Source organism: Carettochelys insculpta, chromosome 2 (genome assembly GCF_033958435.1).
Source record: "Carettochelys insculpta isolate YL-2023 chromosome 2, ASM3395843v1, whole genome shotgun sequence".
Classification (NCBI taxonomy): domain Eukaryota; kingdom Metazoa; phylum Chordata; order Testudines; family Carettochelyidae; genus Carettochelys; species Carettochelys insculpta.
Window position 1 is genome coordinate 72,657,273 of NC_134138.1, and position 18,183 is coordinate 72,675,455.

General features: G+C 46.1%; 1 protein-coding gene across 2 annotated transcripts in view; it reads left to right on the forward strand.

Annotated features, from left to right (window-relative positions):
• Window positions 1-13,872: 13,872 nt before the first annotated feature.
• The window catches only part of CYP7A1 (cytochrome P450 family 7 subfamily A member 1), a 31,162-nt gene continuing 26,851 nt past the window's right edge, over window positions 13,873-18,183 (forward strand). Inside the window, exons 1-3 of one of the 2 annotated variants that reach the window (XM_074985771.1) lie at window positions 13,873-13,969; window positions 15,528-15,546; window positions 17,023-17,246. The gene's annotated coding sequence lies outside the window, so the exon portion shown is untranslated. Of the gene's footprint in view, window positions 13,970-15,527; window positions 15,547-16,817; window positions 17,247-18,183 lie in introns of those variants that run through there. The other variant, XM_074985769.1, reaches the window with a different exon arrangement.

Sequence of the window (18,183 nt, forward strand, 5' to 3'; positions counted from 1 at the left end):
GCCCCGGGAGCCACGTGACAATGTGTAGGGCGGGGGCGGGAGCAGCTCTTGTCCTCTCTCGACGCCCAGTCTGGAGCGGGCTCGGCCCCGCCCTCCCTGAGGGCTGGGGAGGAAGCGCCGTGGTGACGCGGCCGTGCTGCCTCCTAGCAACGGGGCCTCAGCGCCCCTCCCCCCCCCCGCAGCTCTGTGACCTGCCTCCGGAGAGGGGCTCGGCGGCACGAGGCTCCTCCTCTTCCCCAGTAGCCCGTGTGCCTGGCGAACCGCGCTGGCCTCCGGCTTCAGCTCAGCGCGTTTCTTGGCTCCCGCTGCGGGCGGGGGCTACACCCGAGCCGTGCCAGGAGCTCGCAGGCGCTGGGTGCCGGAGACCCTGGCTGGCCTTTTGCGGCCACTGCTGAGGGGTCAGTAACACCCCTGGGTTGGACGTGGGCCTGTCGGTGGTGGAGCTAGGAGTGCTGCAGCACCCCCCGGCGATCCGTTCTGTACAGGGCTTGCAGTGCGGCGCAGTGTGTCTCGGCCCCCACACTGTAAACATTGTTCCAGCCCCCCAGCTTGGTTCCCATCCTTACAGGCGTACAGTGCTATGGGATGGCTGTACACACTTCCCCTGCCACACACACACAGTGGTTCTCAGCCAGGGGTAGGTGTACCCCTGGCGGTAGGTGGAGCTCTTCCAGAGGGTGCATTAGCTTTGTCTCACTGATTTGAAACATTAGACTTACTTTATGTTCATCTATCTTTTTAAATGTATCCTTTTCCCACAACCATAAGTACCAGCCAGTCACGATTTAAGTTGTTTTAACGAAGGTATTGCAATAGGAGAGAAAAAAGAGTGTCTGAAAAGTGCAGTTAGTGGGGCTACTTATAATTTTGGGATTTTTTTTTTTTAAGAAAAGGGGTATTTTATAAAAAAAAGATTGAGAAACACTGCTTACAGGAAATGTAAAAATCATTCCCGTGCCCTGGCTGTGACTCAGCCGAAATCAGAGTTAACTTGAGTTCATTTGTACAGCACAGTCCTGATTAAAGGACTGAAACGCCTCATCCAGACCTCTGTCGCATGCTGGGAGCAAGAAAACTGACTTTACATAGTGTCACTGCCCTGCATTATGCCCAGCTGCTTTCATAGCCCTGAGGTACGATGTTTGCATGGGGCTGATGAGAAGGTATGTGACGGGAGTGAATGCTAGGCGGGTTAGTTTTTAATAGCCAGAAGTTTGGAATAATCTCAAGGTAGGAGCCAAAAGTGAAATCTGCAGCTTTTCCCAAGTGAAGGTCTATGATTGCTTTATCGCACCCACCATAGCCATATTTATTTATATTAGGTGTTCGCTCTTTTCTTTAGAGTGGGTGGTTTCAGTCTTTCGTCATGTATTTGCCTTTTTTATCTCCTTGAGTCAGTGACTGGGTGACCATATGATTGAGTGTTTCTGTTTTAAAGTATACTCTGTTAAAAGGTTTACATCACTTACTGCTCTTGATTGTGTTTGTGGTTTCACTTCCTTAGAAAAAGGCCTTCATTTGCTGTTTTTGTTGCTGTCTCGTAGACAGTTTTGTTTGTGGACCCAGCCTTCACTTCCTCATCTTGAATGAAAGCTTTTGTGGATTTAATTTGTTTATTCTCAGAAACATTTATATTGACACTTTGAATTTAGATTGCAAGGTGTGATGGGGTTCAGGGGTCCTGAGCACTGCACCCTGTCTGCGGGCTGGAATGACTCTCACTCAGCAGGTGGAACAGGAAGTTTATTAGGCGACAGAGGCACAGCTCAGTACAGAGGAGTCAGTACAGCTGGCAGAGACAGTCCAACCTATCCTGGGGAGAGGAGCCCAAGGGGTGTAGCTTCCCCTCAGCCAGGCTGGCTGCCTTCCAACTCTCTTCCCGGCCTCTGGCCCCCAGCTTCTAACTGCCCCCTCCCATTCAAAGCCAGCTCAGCTCCTCCCAGCTTTTTGTTCAGGTCAGGTCAGAGGTGTTACCTGCCAGCTTAGGTTACAGCCCCAGGGGGTCATCCTTAGCCACTGTGAACTGCTCTGCCTGTCACACACACATCCAGCCTGACTCTCTCACACACACCCCCGACTCCATCAAACAAGGTCTTTAATAGGGACGTTAAATGTTAAACAGTCCAGTTACAACAGCCCCCCACCCTCCACGGGCAGGGGGTTGCTCTAGCACCACAGAGCCACTGCAAGCAAGGGCATGCTCCAGCTGTGCCAGAGTAGCCCTGTCCACAGTGTCCCTGGCAGGTGAGAGCGGCTGGGGAGGCCACTCAAGCTGGGTTGCAGCTGGGGCTTCTCTGGCTTGGCAGGAGTGCCTGCAGTGGGGGTTGAGGTCCATATTTACAAAGAAAGTGCACGCGCACAGAGAGAGAGAGAGAGAGAGAGAGAGAGAGAGAGAGAGAAATTCCTCTATACTTGCCTGAAATAGCAGTTAAAACCCTCTTACTGTGAAATTGTTTCTTTTGGTTTTGAATAGCGAGATCTAGTATGGCCGATTGCTTTTCCAATTAACTGGTTTTTGGACATTAGTCCGTAATTTCTTAGCCATTGAAGTTACGGAGTTTTTCTTGAGTAAGTGTTTAAGAATGAGACCTATTGTTTGAGAGCAAAGCAAACACATGATGAAATCATCAGGTTTTTTTTTTCTCACTTAAATTGGAACCAATAGCTTGGTAATAATTTTTCTGTTGATTACTTTTTTAAACAAACTGATGCTATTGTGCTAACATCCAGAGAATAACAACTCTACCTAGGGGAAATAACCAGTTATGAGGAGCTCAAGAATTCCTACTAAAATAATCTATGGCAGTGAATGGGGGCATTTTCCTAATAGAACTGGAAATATAGTGTTTTGTACATCTGAATGCTTTCTGCCTACCCATCAGCAAACAGCTGTGACGAGTCACTTGAACTCATTGGAAAACAAAGACATCTTTAATGAATATGACTAAGAGTGATCCAGCATGAATGTGGAATATCTGATTATCAAAAATTGACATTAAAAGAACATTTTATGAGTGCAAAGTCAAACACTCAAACATTACGAAATTCCAGAATGAAGGTTGCCCGTTCAATGTTAATTTGGTCTTGGGCAGATCCATGATAGAAAACTCTTTACTCACATTATCATGTGGTATTTTTTCCACTTCTGGTTCATTCCAAGAAGGGACAGTGCTAACTGAATGGAGAGCTGTTCAATTTTCTCCTTGTTCAACAAGTAGCCCTATGATTTATTTACTGTACTGTATTCAACTCAGCTTTGCTGGCAGAATTATTAATTTTTCTATGGGCTATTCTATGGTGCTTATAATGTGTTTCACAAACATTAATGAATGTATATTCACAGAACTGTGAAATGAGGGAGTAGCATCATTCCCATTTTGCAAATGCCGTACTGAGACACCAGGGCTATGTCTATACTACAGCAATCTGTAAGATATCTGTAGGTATCTTTTGACAAAACTTCTGTCAACAGAGTGCATCCACCCACAAAAGCAGATCAAAAAAATGATCCACTCTGTCAACAGAGAGTGGCCACGCAGCCTGGCCACTCTCTTGATGGGATGGACTCCAAAACCCCTCAGACAGGGTTGCATGGCCAGCAAGCACTTCTGGGAATCCCAGCCAGGTGCACCTGTAAATGGACTCCCCCACCCACCTTCTCTGCCCATGCTGAAGCTTGCCTACCTTGGTGAGGGGCAGTGTAGCTACGACCAGGCTCACATACTTTCTATGAGAGCTTCTGCTTTCCACATAGCCATGGTGCCAGAGCAGCCCCTGGGCTTGTGCTGGACTTACTCCCAGTTGCTCGAGCTGTTCTTCACCCTGATCATTGCCATCCTCAACCTCCTCTGGGGGCCATGCCTGACACAGGTACCTAGGAGCATGTCCCAGGGTCCTACCTGTGCCTGCCTCCCCATGTGATCAGGCAGATCTGGAGGTACAACACCAGTTCCAGCTGGTGGGACGAACTGGTCATGGGGCAATGGGATGACCAGCAGTGGCTCCAGAACTTCCAAATGTGGAAGGATACATTTCTGAAGCTCTACACCTGGCTTGCCCCCCGCCCTCCGGAGGGAGGACAGGTGGATGCAGCCCACCATCCCCATGGAGAAGCAGGAAGCCATCAGCCTATGAAAGCTCGCCGCTCCAGACAGCTACCTGTCCATCACAGACTAGTTCGGTGTGGGGAAGTCCACTGTCGTGGCCATCCTCAGGCAGGCCCTGCATGGGGGAGGGTGTTCCACCCAAGGGGGACCCTTGGGGAGTGGGGCCAGGGATGCGAGGAGTGTTTTATGGGTGTGTCCAGCCACAGAGGGGTCCCCACATGGGTGGCAGGTGATCCAGGTACAACCTGGCGCTCCCTGGCTCCCCACCTCGCCCTTCAGCTTGCAGCACTGTCCACAGGTGCAGGTGCTGATTATCAGCTGTGGGCATGCCCACAAGCCATGAGACACACTCCTTGGTGGTGTGTGTGGAGTTGGGCCATTGCTTGTGTGGCTGGCCTGCTCCCAGCCATGGCAGGGGCAGGCAGTTTCCCTCACCTCAATGTCCTGGGGCGTGTGCTGCCTCCTGTGGGGCTGGCAGCAGGCTGGCACCTGTGCCCAGGGGCTGCCTGCTGGGTCCAGGTAGGACACACTGCCTTGCACATGGTTGCACATGATGGGACTGCAGTGTGTGGGATCCCACCTGACCCAGCCTGGTGAGGCTCACTGCACACCCCATCTGCACCTGTCCCCAATCCCCTGGGGTGTGTGACCCATTGGGTACTCATCAGAAGGTCCCTCAAAGAGGTTTGGAGACACCCTGGATGTCACTTCACTGGAGAGGCTTGAGTTCAGAACAATTCCTGGCTGGAATCAGGGTCCAACTTGGGTTCTGGCTGTGCCTGTGGCTGGATCTCTGGCTGTTCCTGCTCTGGCGGTGATGAGGGGGCATCCTTGGCCATGTCAATGGCTACTGTGCTGGCAGCATGTTCTCACACCCCAGGAACTGGTGGAGCTTGGCATAGAGGGGCAGTTGGCTGGCCTGTCCTGCCCCCAACCTGAACTGTGCATCTCAGGCCCAGATGTACTCCTGCTTCAGCTCTTTGATCTTAGCCCGCATCTGCTCCATGGTGCAGATGGGTTGTCCTCATTTGGCCAGGGCAGCGGTGAGGTGGGTGTACCCTGGGGCATTGCGCCTCTTTGCAGAGGGGTCGAGGAGGATGTTTTCCTTGGCCAGGAGGCTCAGGAGGTCCTGCAGCTCAAGGCTGGTCCAGGATGGGGCCCAGTATTTGGTGCCTTGGGGTGGGTCCTGGGATCTCTCAGACTGCTCCCCCGAGAGTCCTGGGGGGAGGGTCTTGGGGTGGCTGGCTGGCTTTTGGCCATTGGGAAAAGCTCAGGTCTCAGGGAGTGGCTGCAAAAGGAGTGCAGGTGGTGCCTCTCCTGCTTCCACACTTTCAGCTTCCTGCCACGGGGTTTCCAGGGCTCCCTGCACCTTTAAGAGTGGCTAGAGGCAGGGAACATAGAGCTGTGATTGCTATGAACAGAGTGCCCCCTTGACCAGTGGACCAGCACCATGGAGGACTTATCTGTTGACAAAAGGACCCCACCCAGAGTGTCCACACGGCATTTTTTGTTGACCGATTATGTTGAGGAAGGCGTTCTGCCTTGTGAGGGAGAGGCAGAAGTCTGTCAATGACAGGGCTACATTCTGTTGATTTACAGTTGACAGGATGCATTTTTAGTGTGGACGCTCTGTGAGTTTTGTTGACAAAACTTTCTAATGTAGACATAGCCAAGGAGATTAAAGTAAAAAAAATGTACCAGTTAGAGAGGCCTATTGTCTGTTGTTTTCCCCCCTGAGAAATTAGCATTCTTCAGTACGTACCTTCTGACTTCAGATTCTTACTGAGCTTCTGGCTGCATTTTTATCCCATATCTCCTGATTTATGCACATCCCATCCCTGGGCCCACAAATTTGTAGAATAGCTTTTTCACTCTCCTCCTGGGACTGGCTAACATGGCCATTCAACACACCAGAATGAGGAAATTGGACTGGGGATTTCTCTGGGGCTGCAGCCTATTTCCATTCTCTTGTTCATCATGTGTTTAGACAGAGTTTCTCTAGGTACTGTCCACTCATTCCTTGAACAGCTTTGAAGTACAGTGGGTGCTGTCCAGGGTTCTCTGCTCAGTGTCCCTCTATGGATTGTTGATTTTCAACCTTTGGTCTCACTCCTATTCCTGTTTTATCATTTGTTGTCCTCTGTAATTAACTGAAGCCTGGACATGGTGGTTCCTCTCCCTCTGCTGAGGGAGATGGCCTTTAGTTTTGGGTTGTTTAGATGCACTTGACCTCAGCACTTCAAATATTTCAACTTTCCGACTCTAGAACCTCTTACTGAAGTTCTGACTGCACTTTTCTCTCATATTACCTGACAAATGAATACTCCATATGTGGTCCCATAAAGACACAGGATCTTCTTAACCTCCTCTTGGCACAAACCAAAAGAGGTTAATAAAGTTGGGTTGGTGATCTGCAACAAACTATTTCCGATACCTTATATGGTCATGCCTCTGGGATCGTGCCTCCAAGTGGTGTCCACTGAATCCCTACATGCCTTTGGAGAGCCGTGAGGTCTTTCTGGTGTTCTTTTCTTGGTGTTCCTCTCTAGATTCCTGATTCATTACTTCTGGCCTTGTTTCTGCTCCTGTTCTTTCATTTGTTGTCCTCCATAATCAACCGAAGCCTGGACTAAGTAGCTTATACTTCTTATTTGAGTATGACATTCTTTACTTTTGGCCAGGCCCAGACTTGCCTTTCCCCAGTATTTCTAATATAACACACCTTCCAACTTCTGCAACATATGAGGTAAGGTCTGTATAGACAACAGCTTCTTTCATCACACAAACTTGATTTATTCCCTATGAGAGCAGACAGGAAAGAAAAGTCAGGAAGTGGGTGGAGTGAAGCTCTGCATTTAGGCATAGAGGGGCTTATTGTGCTTCTTCTGTAACTAAATCACAGGCAGTGTTCTAGTGGCAAGGATAGTGACTGAATGAGCTAATAAGTCTTTCCTTCTCCCATCTTGTATGAGTCTATGTCATGGGATTTTAAATCACCCTGTGTGGTCAAATCTTCCATTCGGTAACTCCTGAGAAAAAGCGCATTATCAGCAACACAGTGGCCCTGCATACTTTCCCAAAGCACTGTCACAATACTGACTTAGAGCAGGGGAAGAACACTATATTAAGACTATTTTCTGAAGCTCATGGGTTTTTCTTGGAAGTCTGCCATTAAATTACTGAACAAACTAAACCTATTTAGTTTTAGGAGGTCAGAAGCCTTAGATGGTATGGGGGCAGGAACACCCATATGAATACCAGCTTGTAAAGAAAATAATGTATTTCACCTATTTAAACTTTTCATCTAAACTTCAACACCTCTTTTCAGATCTCATTACTTTGAGTTGGAACATGTTAGGAATAAAGTATACCGCTCTCTGTCAACATCTGCTAGTTTTTATTTCTCTCTTCTCTTCCCTCTTCTGTCAGTATATCTTTTTCTTTTCTCCTCCTTTTCCTTTGAACGACGTCTCTCCCTTCAGCGCATGACCAGATATAAGCATGCTAAGCGCTAGTTCTACAGCCTTTACCAACTTGAAAGAAAAAAAAATTAAAGATATGAAAAATGCTAGTGATTTTATTATGACCTTTCTAATGTTTACAGAGATGGAATAATTTATTTACACACAACTGTACAGCAGCAAAATGTATTTTGGACAACGGGCATTTCTTTTTTCCTTTTAAAATCCACGGAGAAACAGAAAGAAAAATGCTGCTTCTGACTTCCTGCTCCATCTGCTGGAGTAACACGACATGGGTTGTCACATGCTTTGAGCAGATTAAGATAAGTATCTGTGGGTATTTTATGTAACTCCTCGTCAGTGTACAGTGATTTTTTTCATACTAACAGCTACCATTTTGTGAGTTTCTTAAACTATTTTTTCAGTTTGAGTGTTTTTACTTATTCACTTGAAACTCATGAAAGTTATTTTTTCAAATATGGTGTTTTAATAGGAGCTACATTGTTAAACAAATGATATTGCACAAGTTTTAAGTTTAAACTTTTAAGGTAAACTATTATCAGCCATAACTCCTCCCTTCATACTATATTTTGTGTCCACTTCTCCGATTCTGTGTCATTTGCTACTTCTTCACATTTGTGTTCCCTTTTAACTATTTACACTTTGCTTCTGGTTCATGGGCTGTTCTTAGTTTCAGTTTGTTCTGAAGTGTAACTTACTTGAATCCTGATCCTTTGTATCCCTGTTTGCCAGTATGAGAGATCAGGAATTGAGCAGATCCCTTTGCTACAAGCTGCCAGTGAAACCAAATAAGCACAATAAAATAATATAAAAACAAAAGTTGTAAAATCATGATGCTAAATGTTATTAAAGTCATTTTATTTGACCAGAGGGGAAATTATCTGTCCATAAGTCATATTTTGTATTGCTTGGAATTATGGAGAACAAATTATCCAGACCAGGGCAAATGCACCTGTATTCCCGCTCCATAGTCTTGAGAGGACACCAATTCTATGCTCCAGGCTCCTTAGTGATTCCCTTGCTTCTCTCTCCATCCCTTCCTCCCAGACAGGGTTTTTGAGGCTGGACAGATGTCAGCTTACACTGTGATGTATTCAGCACAAGCAAGTTTAAACAGGCCAGTATCTGTGCTTTGCTTTCTCTTCTACCAGCATCCATAAATTACCACATGGCATTTTGTAAGCACGTACATTTATTCTTAAAATAAAAACAACACAGGCTATGACTACACTAGCCCCTACCTTTCGAAAAGGGGATGCTAATGAGACACTTCAGCAGATGCTAATGAGGTGCTGAAATGAATATGCAGTGCCTTATTAGCGTAATGGCGGCTGTGGCTCATTATAGGAAACGGGATTTTGAAGCGTGCAGGGTGCTTCAAAAAGGACCCCATGTAGATAAGACGTGAGTGATCGAAAACAGCACTTTCAAAGTGCTGCGGCTGCCATTATGCTAATGAGGTGCTGCATATTCATTGAAGAACCTCATTAGCATATCCCAAAGTGTCTCATTAGCATCCCCCTTTTGAAAGGTGGGGGCTAGTGTAGACGTAGCCACAGAAAGAAAAACATTAACAATAAAAGAATCTACACTCAAGTTACCTTACCAGCGGTCATGCAGCGGTCTTATTGGGCCTTAATGTGTCAAGTCTACAAAAGGAATCCTATCAAAAGTGGAAACATGGACAGATTTCTAAGTAAGAGTATAGAAGAATAGCATAAACGTGTAAAGACAAAAATCAGGCTAGCTCACAGAATGACTTACACTTAGCAAGGAAGATAAAAGGCAGCAGGAAGCAATCCTTTAAATACATTAGGAGCAATAGAAAGATGAAAGAAAGCGCAGGGTCTCCACTTAGCAGGGAAGAAGAGCTAATGATACATGGCCCCACGAAGATTGAGCAGTTCAATGGCTATTTTGTTCAGTCTCCACTAAAAAGGTTACTGGTGACAAGATACTCAACACAATATAAACAAGGGGGAAAAGAATGGAAGCCAAAGTAGGGAAAGAAAATATTTGAATAAGTTAGGTAAGTTATCTAGTCAGTTAGACAAGTTAGTCAAGTCAGCAGGTTAATAAATGAAATTAATTCTAGCATACCTCAGGAACTAGCTGATGCAATTTTGAAGCCATCTTTGAGAACTCCCAGAAGATGGATGAGGTTCAGAGGACCTGAGAAGGGCAAACATAGTATTGCACCTACTTTTTAAAAGGGGGGCAAATTGGACCTGGGAGATTATAGATTGATGAGCCTTACTCCAATATCTGGAAAAAAATTGGAACAAATTATTAAACAGTCAATTTGAAAGCACGTAGAGCAGCAGCATCCAATAGGAATCCAAAGGTCGCCACACTTGTGGTTGTCATCTTTGCATATTCACCACATTCTATTATACAAAACTTTATTAAATAATATCAGAATATAGGTGGCTCAATAAATGCCCTCCTCCAGAGCCAGGCACTCCAGCCCCCGTTCTAATTCAATACCGGCAACTCACCAGAGCTACCGCCCAGGCTGCTGCAGGAGCCGCTGCTGGGTCTGCCACCTTGGACACCACCCCAGAACAAATATAATTCATCATAGCACAGTTCTAAAGCACAAACATCAAAGTCTCTCTTCGGTATAACTCTGGCAGAAATAAAGCGGGTGACCTGGTATTAGACCATTGCCATGGTAAGATTCATATAGGACTCAACACAGAACCTGCAATGAACACAGAAATCTAGAACAAAGAGCATCAGATTTTGTTTTTTGTGTAACTTTAAGAATTAGAACTTGCCTGTGCAAGACCAAGGAGTCTTGGACCAAGGTATGTTTCTTTCTTTTCTTTTATCTTTCAGTTCATTTTTAGACTTTTTATTTTAAGACAGCTGAATTCTACAATGCACATTTTACTACAGTCCAACATAGGAAAGTTAAACAACCTCTGAGGAGTGATAAAAAGAACTTGATGCAATTGGGTTATCACTAAAGTACACAGATCAGAGGCTGCACCTGACAAACAACACCTGGAAGAGCACTGAAACCTCAGAGAAGGAGTGGAGGGACAAGATGAACACTGATTTTGTCAGACTTATACCAGCTATTAACATAAGACCTGGTGTCTTTTGTCACAGCTGCCAAGCTACCTGTACCTCAAACTCCCTCTTCTTTTTCTGATTTTTGCTCACACAGTATTACATGATTATTTCATTCTCAGGCCTGGGGCTGCATTCCCCTTTGTACCAACTATGATTACCTCAGGAGGTATGACTTACGTGCAATACCTGCAGCTATCTGCCATCCTGTAGCTATGACCACTGATCCAGTGATAACCTTCTTAAAGTGAAGGGTTGTTCATTTAGAATCAAAACATTTCAGAGAGAAAGATTGGGTACAATGATGAACGGAGGTCAGAAACCGAAATAGTAAGTAGAGCCATTTTTTAAATTCAGTAAAAAAAACCCTCAATAATTCGAGAGCCACAATACATATGAATACGAGACAGAACCTAATAAAAATGTCAAACCGTACTTTTTGTAGCCTCTCTTTTAAGAACAGCACACACACAATGATTTGTAATAGGATACATGTTTACTGCAGGACCTTCACCTTTTATCAAAAATAACCAGGAGAGGTTTTTGTTTTCTTTTTTACTTTGCAATTATAGTGTCATGAGCCACAAAGAAGTCCTTAAAGAGCCGTAGGTAGCAGACCTGTGGATACACATGCTCATCTTGTCCAAGTGTAGTACCCAGAGGCACTGAGACCTCATACTAGGGTGAGTGAAGTCTCTGCTCTACAGCCTTGGCTGAGAGCCAGCTGGCTTTTAGCTTATGCGGTAGAGCACAGGGCTTTAGCCACTATGATCACAGATTCAATCCCTCGTGCCAGTGACCTGGGTCTGTTGGCATTACATATGGATTACCATCACCCGAAGGTCCCATCTGCTTCACATGTTCTGCTGTGTTAGAGAGCTGGTGGTGCAGTGGAAGCTGATCAAGCTGGGCCAATCATGGACAAGGGACAGGTGCACCTGTGGTGCCTGCTTCACTGCTGGGCTGAGGCAGCTGGTTCCTGGCAGCAGGGGCTAGGCTGGCTGGGCGTGTGTCCCACTATGGCATTCAGGCTCTCCCCGTGGCACTGCAGCTGGCCCAGCCCCATGGCTCTTCCTCCCTCCCCTGGAAAGGTCTGCCACTTGCTCTGAACTTCCAGCCAGTGCATGCCACCACCCACATCCCTTCTTGTGGTCCTCCTACAGGGTGGTGGGTGGGGTGGGAGTCCCAGCTAATTGCAGGGCTGAAAGTGGGGGGCACAACATAAAAAGTTTGCTCACCGCGGTTTAAGCTTTCCTCAGGAGCCATGAGACTGGGCCACCTGAGTAGGTCCTCAGCACTTGAGGATGCATTTTGGTCTTGATGGTAAGCTTTCAGTTGCGGGCCCTTTTGGTTAATTTAAGCATTGCTCCCAGACGCATAACCATTCTTTCCTTCACCAGTGTATTAAAGTAAACTCTTCTTCAACTGGTATTCAACCAACCAGTACTCTCAAATAACCGGCACTGCCATCAGACGCTATCCTGGTGGGTGTGTGGTGGGACCGATGGCTGGAGCACAGGGACCCAGCCCGCCACACCTCTCCAGGCATGGCAGCATGGCCAGGTTCTGCTGAGCTGTGGCAGGACCCAGCCCACCCCCCACCGACCTACAGACATGGCAGTGCAGCCAGGTCCTGAGCCACTGGGGGTTGCTGAGTCCCAGCTGGGAGCGTGGCAGGATGAAGGGCCGAAGCCAGCACTGCCCCCCTCCCCAGCATGTGCAGCAGCAGAGCCTGAGCTGCTAAACCCTAGCAGGGAGTGTGGAGCAGGTGGCGTGGGCACTCTGGGGACCAGGCTGCTGAGGGCTTTGGGAGGGGTGCACTGGTGCAGTGCATCCCCACTATCAGAACTGGTGGCAAGGGATCCCTCCCTATTAACCATAATATTTTCATATCCAGCAACCTCCTGGTCCTAGGGCTGTCAGTTATGAAAGAGTTCACTGTAGATAATTATAGCATTAGCTTTAGTGATATTTTTAAAACTTATTTATTAAGTCCTCCAATATTTCACCATGGCAACGCAGGATTGCTCTCTACAGCATATTTGCTAGTACTTAGTCTCCTTTCAAGTGCTTAAAAAACGGGTCTTCTCCACTTTGAGACTGTTCCAAAACAGCTATGTCTAGATTAGAGCAATTTGTCGACAGAAGTTTTTGTCAGAAGATACCTTCTGACAAAACTCCTGTTGACAGATCACTGCCAGACTCCCAAGTGGATTGCAAGAGCTATCTGCTTTGTCGACAGAGAGCAACCGGAGTGCGTGGCCACTCTACCAGTGAAACGGCCAACCGGAACCACAGCAGACGTGGTTGTCTGGTGTCCTGGAAGCCCTTTCTGTCGACAGAAGGCCCCCCCCAAACATCCAGACCAGCTTCTTGTTGACAAATCCCTGTCAACAAAGATATTTTTCCTCATGGAAAGCAAGGTAGAGCTGTCAACAAAGTGCATCGTTCCTTCAGTTTACTGTCGATAGGAAGCCTTGGGAATCTGGATGCTTCCTGGGTTTTGTCAACCAAATGGCTATTTTGCTGACAAAACTCTCTAGTGTAGGCACAGCCAACCTGAGGAAGACGGGGAGAACACTGAAAAAGAATGGTGAGCTACTTCTTGGTTGATTTACCTCAGCTATCACAACCCCCAACACGTAATTCAAAGGTAACAATCAGTTATTATGAGGTACCTAAAGAGTCAGAAGGAGGCAGAGAAAATGATTAGGGAATAGAGGATGCAATAGACTACATTTGAAATCACAAGCCCATTTTTTAGCAGTGAATTTTCCTGTTAAAATGGGGGAGAAGTTAAAGTGCAATAGTGGAGAAGCTGAGTAGCTCTGATCATTTCCTCCCAGGGTGGGCTACTAGTAAACACCGAGCTGCTTGCTCATTGTTAGAGACAAAGAACAATATCTTGGCCCTATGGAAGTCAACAGCATATTTTCCATTGATTCCAGTGAGGCCAGGATTTTACCTAAGCCCCCAGAGATAGAGATGAGTTAAAATGGCAGATTAGTGTGGAGAAGGCTACCTTTACATCCCCTGCCTAAAACTATCTGTAGTCTGACTAAAATGAGGACTTCCTTCTCAAGTGCTATTAGTACTATAACTTTCAGAAACTCTATATTTATTTTTAGAAAGAAGAATACTTCTATGAAGGATGCAATTATCCTTCCGAAAGGCACTTACAGTAATGGAAATAAGATCCATCGTATCAACGGCCAGAATAGCAGAGTAGCATTATACAAGTGCTAGTTCATGGGATGCCACTAGGTGGAGACGTTATGTAATCATCAGTTACTTTCTAGGCAGGTAAGAGGATGCTGAACTAGAAGCAGATACCTTGTCCCACACCCACTGCCCCTTTTCATTATTTATTAAGTTTCCAACATGGGCTTTACATATTTCACTGATGTAATTGTATCTTCTGGTTGCAGGGTCATAACAATGCAATCTATGCAACCTGTGAATTACTGTTTTTTTTTACTGCGTTCTCTGGTTCTTTTGGTGGCTGATGTAAAATAGATAACGGAAAAGCAGCAAGGGCAAAGTATTCTCTTCACCAGGGACCTTTGTTACCAATAATCACTACATTTTCATAACCCACTTATTTCCCTTCTGTGTTCCATTGCTTGTGAGTGATGAGGCTATCTGTCACGAACAGTGGGAACAAATTATGTATCGTACATCAGCCTATTTCATACATTCTCTCTAAATATTATGCGTCAAATCATCACATCACTGGTGAGGGCCTTAAGAGAAAGCAGCATGGTTTCAGCCACATGTAAAGCTGGATTGTGAAGGGCTCCTGAGAGCTCCACAGAAGAAAACAAGAAACTCCCCTACACCTGGCGTAGCTCTGAGGGAACAATAGCAGTTCTTCTCCCTGAACTGTAGTGAGAGCAGAGACGACTTGGTCAGGCTACCATAAATTAATCATGTTGATTGCTCCTCTGCATTGGCTCACTGAGTAGAGCAGGTGCATTCTTGGCAGAGCGATGTTTTCTGCAAGGTGAGCATCATCCACTATGTGTGGCAATAGGTTCAGGAGAAATAGGCATAATCTCTCTAGTGTTCTTTTTATGGGCAGTACAGCTTCACACCTTCTCATCAGGACAGTGACATTAAAATTGCAGTCTAGGCCAGGGATGTGCTAACTGGGGGTGCTTTCCCTTGGGGGTGTGCAAAATTTCAAAAGGTGGGTGCAACACAATCGCCCCCCCCCCCCGGCTCTCCACTTCTTCTCTCCGCCTCTTACAGTTGGCAGAGGGCTACCTTCATTTCTGGTCCTCCCTCCCCACTGCGGTGCCTCTGCAGCCTCCATGGGCTAGACTGACCAGTGCTGCCAGCCTTTCTGCCCCCCTAGAGGGCCACCATCCCCTGGGAGTGCTGGAATCATTTTTGGTCTCCCAGCCTGAGCTAGCTGGGAGGCACATGTAGCAGAGGCAGAGGCATCTGAGTAGGGGTAAGCTTCTATCAGGACAGTCCCTTGTTCAACTTCTGAGACAGTTCAGGCTTTTTTTTTAAGTGTATTTTTGTTGATCTTTTGTTTAACTTTGCTCAGGAGGGCTGGAAGTGGTGGTGGGGGGAGGGAAATAGGCTCTTTAAAGAGTAGAGAACTGTTGGTTATTTATTTATTTGTTTGTTTGTTTGTTTGTTTATTTAAATTTTTTATTCCCCTAGCTGGAGAGTGGGTGGGATAGGGTCTTGAAACAGCAAGATCAAGAGTTTCTATATATATAAAGCACCTTCCATTTCATTAGAAATTTTGAAATCCATTACTGTTTTTATGTATGTATATTTGCATTTATATACTGATTAACAACATTTTTACATTCTACATATTTATTTTTCTTATATGTGCTGAAAGGTGTATTTTTCATATGAACGTAAGTGAAATTTCCACCTGTTTGAATTACATTTGACAGGCTGTGTGGGGGGGGGGGGGGGGGCCCTGCTAACTGCAGGGATGAAAAGGGGGGCCCAACATAAAAAGTTTGCTCACCCCGGTCTAGCTCATATATTCTGGCCGGTCTGACAGCATTGGTCCTGACTCATGGCCAAAATGAAAGTCCTGCTAGGTGTATCTTATCATTGCTGGTGTCTGCCTCTGGCTAGTGCACGTGATCAGTCACATGGCTCCACTAGGCTCTCCTATTGGTCCTGAGGTGCACTGTAGTCTGGGCAGATATTCACTGGATAGCATGATTCAGGGCAGAACTGGGGCCTTATTAGTGGTGCAAGTAAGGAAAATTTCTAACGGGCACAGGAGAGGAAGGTGCACCAGCTGTTACTCCACATGTGACTCTGCCCCACATGTAACTCCCACATTACTCCACATGTGACTCTGCCCCAGCCTGAGACCCCCATGCTCTTCTCTTCCTCTTTCCATCATGCAATCCTTAGGAGATGGAGCTGCTGCACCTGTGTACAGAGCCAGGGATTGTTATACAAGTTGAACGTCTCTCATTTGGCACCCTCAGGACCTGACCGATGCTGGATGAGAGAATTTCCTGGAAGATGGGAGGTCAATATTTTCTTTCACACTACTAACACTTCCACTGCTTACTGTGCTCTTAAAAGACACAGATAAATTACAACTAAATAACAGCACAGAACACTGAGAGCCAGGACTGGTGTCTGTAAACAAACTCTATGGGACCCTGGGAAACTTGGCCACAACCAAATAAGTGGTCATCCGGCTAACTAAAATCATGTCAGACTACAGAGTTCCAAACCTGCCTTTACCCCCTGCCAGCTCTAGGGCACCTCCTAAAGGTCTCAGGGCCTGGTTTCTTGGGGTACTTCCCATGGAACTCTTGCATTAGGTCTAGGGCATGGATGTTCTCTACCACTACTACTTTTTCCCCTTCATTTTCCAAAAATATGATAATTCACATTAACCATACACATTAAAAAAAAAGCAGGGAAAATACCTTTACTTTACATACACACATGAGCAACACCAGGCAAATTTGGTAGTTACATATATTTTACATTACAAATCCTCTTCAGTTTTCAGTTTTTACTTCTTCTGAGTGGAATAAGTTCACATCTGGTCTGATGTGATGTGACCTTACTGTCCTATCACAATTGGCCATCCTCCTCCCTTCTGCTTTAGCAGTAACCATAAGAAATTAAAGTTACTTTCACCCCGGCTTGTAGGGTGTCAGTATTCTTTTGTTCAACACATCAGCACAATCACAGAACCATAGAATCCTAGGGCTGGAAGGGACCTCAGGAGGTCATTGAGTCCAGCCCCCAAATATCAACAATGTTGATATTTAGCAGACATTCCTGGAGCCACTGGGGAGGTCAGCAAGATTGCTGGGATTGTTGTTGAATCTTCTTTTTGTGTGCCTCAGCTCTTTCGAGGACAGAGTACATCACAGACTGGCTTTCAGAAGAGAGGTTTTATTGGTCTGATGGGGAGTGATAGTGTACGGTGCCTGAATACCAGCAGTTGCATATGTGTGGGCAATGAGCTGGGCCTGCCAATGACAATTGATGAATGTGGTGGATTAATTAGTCCAAACTGAAGCACTCCTCAGTGGCCTTGAAGGTTAATTACCTCTATGGAATCCAGATGGTGAGTGACCAATCCCAACCAAAGTGATATCTATGGATGCTGGTAATCTGTAAAAGTCCTCATGCTGGGTGGAGACCTTGTTTGCTTGAGTGAATTCCAGTTCCATGAAATTTCCTGAGGCATCCAAGTTCACAAGTACATCTAGGTTGAAGCTGGGCATTGCGGGGAGCTGGAGTTGGAGTTATATATGTATTGGACCCTAATTGGCCATCATCAGGGTACAGAATAAGAATAGGCGTGGTGAGAAAGGAAGGGTACCAACAAGCCTGTTGGGGTTGGACCTTGGCATTTCCTCAGCAGTGGTAAACTGGACCTTGCCTGGGCAGCTTCATGCAAAGTGCTCTGACTTAGTCCATCCATCACAACCAAATATTTGGAGTGGCCAGATCTGGTACAGATGGTGGTCTTCCATTTTTCTCTTTTGCACATAACATTCAGAATGTGGGAGTCCACACAAGGCCATAGGGAACCATCTTTCTTCACCATAAAGAAGATCAAGGTCTCTGCTGAGGATGGCAGAGCTAGAGGCACAGGTCCAGTGCAGTGCTGATTCATTTCTGCGTTGAGGAAGGAGAGCTGGATTTGATCAACTCCCATGGATTCAGGTGACAGAGAAGAAACTAGTGGTGGGGGGACAGAGTTGGCAGGGCTGGCAGGAGCCAGGAGGAACATCCTTTTTTCTTTTTCTGTATTGGTCAGGTAGTTATTGATTTTGATGCCTAAGTCAATTAAGGGATCCAGGCTGGATAGGGATTCCAATCATGCCAGTTCATTTTGAATGTCGTCCTTTAGGCTGAGCTGGAAATAGTAGAGCCAGGGAGCCTCCTTTTGTTCTGTATTTACTACCAGGCTTTGGAACTCTGCTGCACGTTTAGCAACTGACCGGCACCTCTGCTGCAGCACCCAATATGTGGCTTTGGCCATATGTTAATGTTTC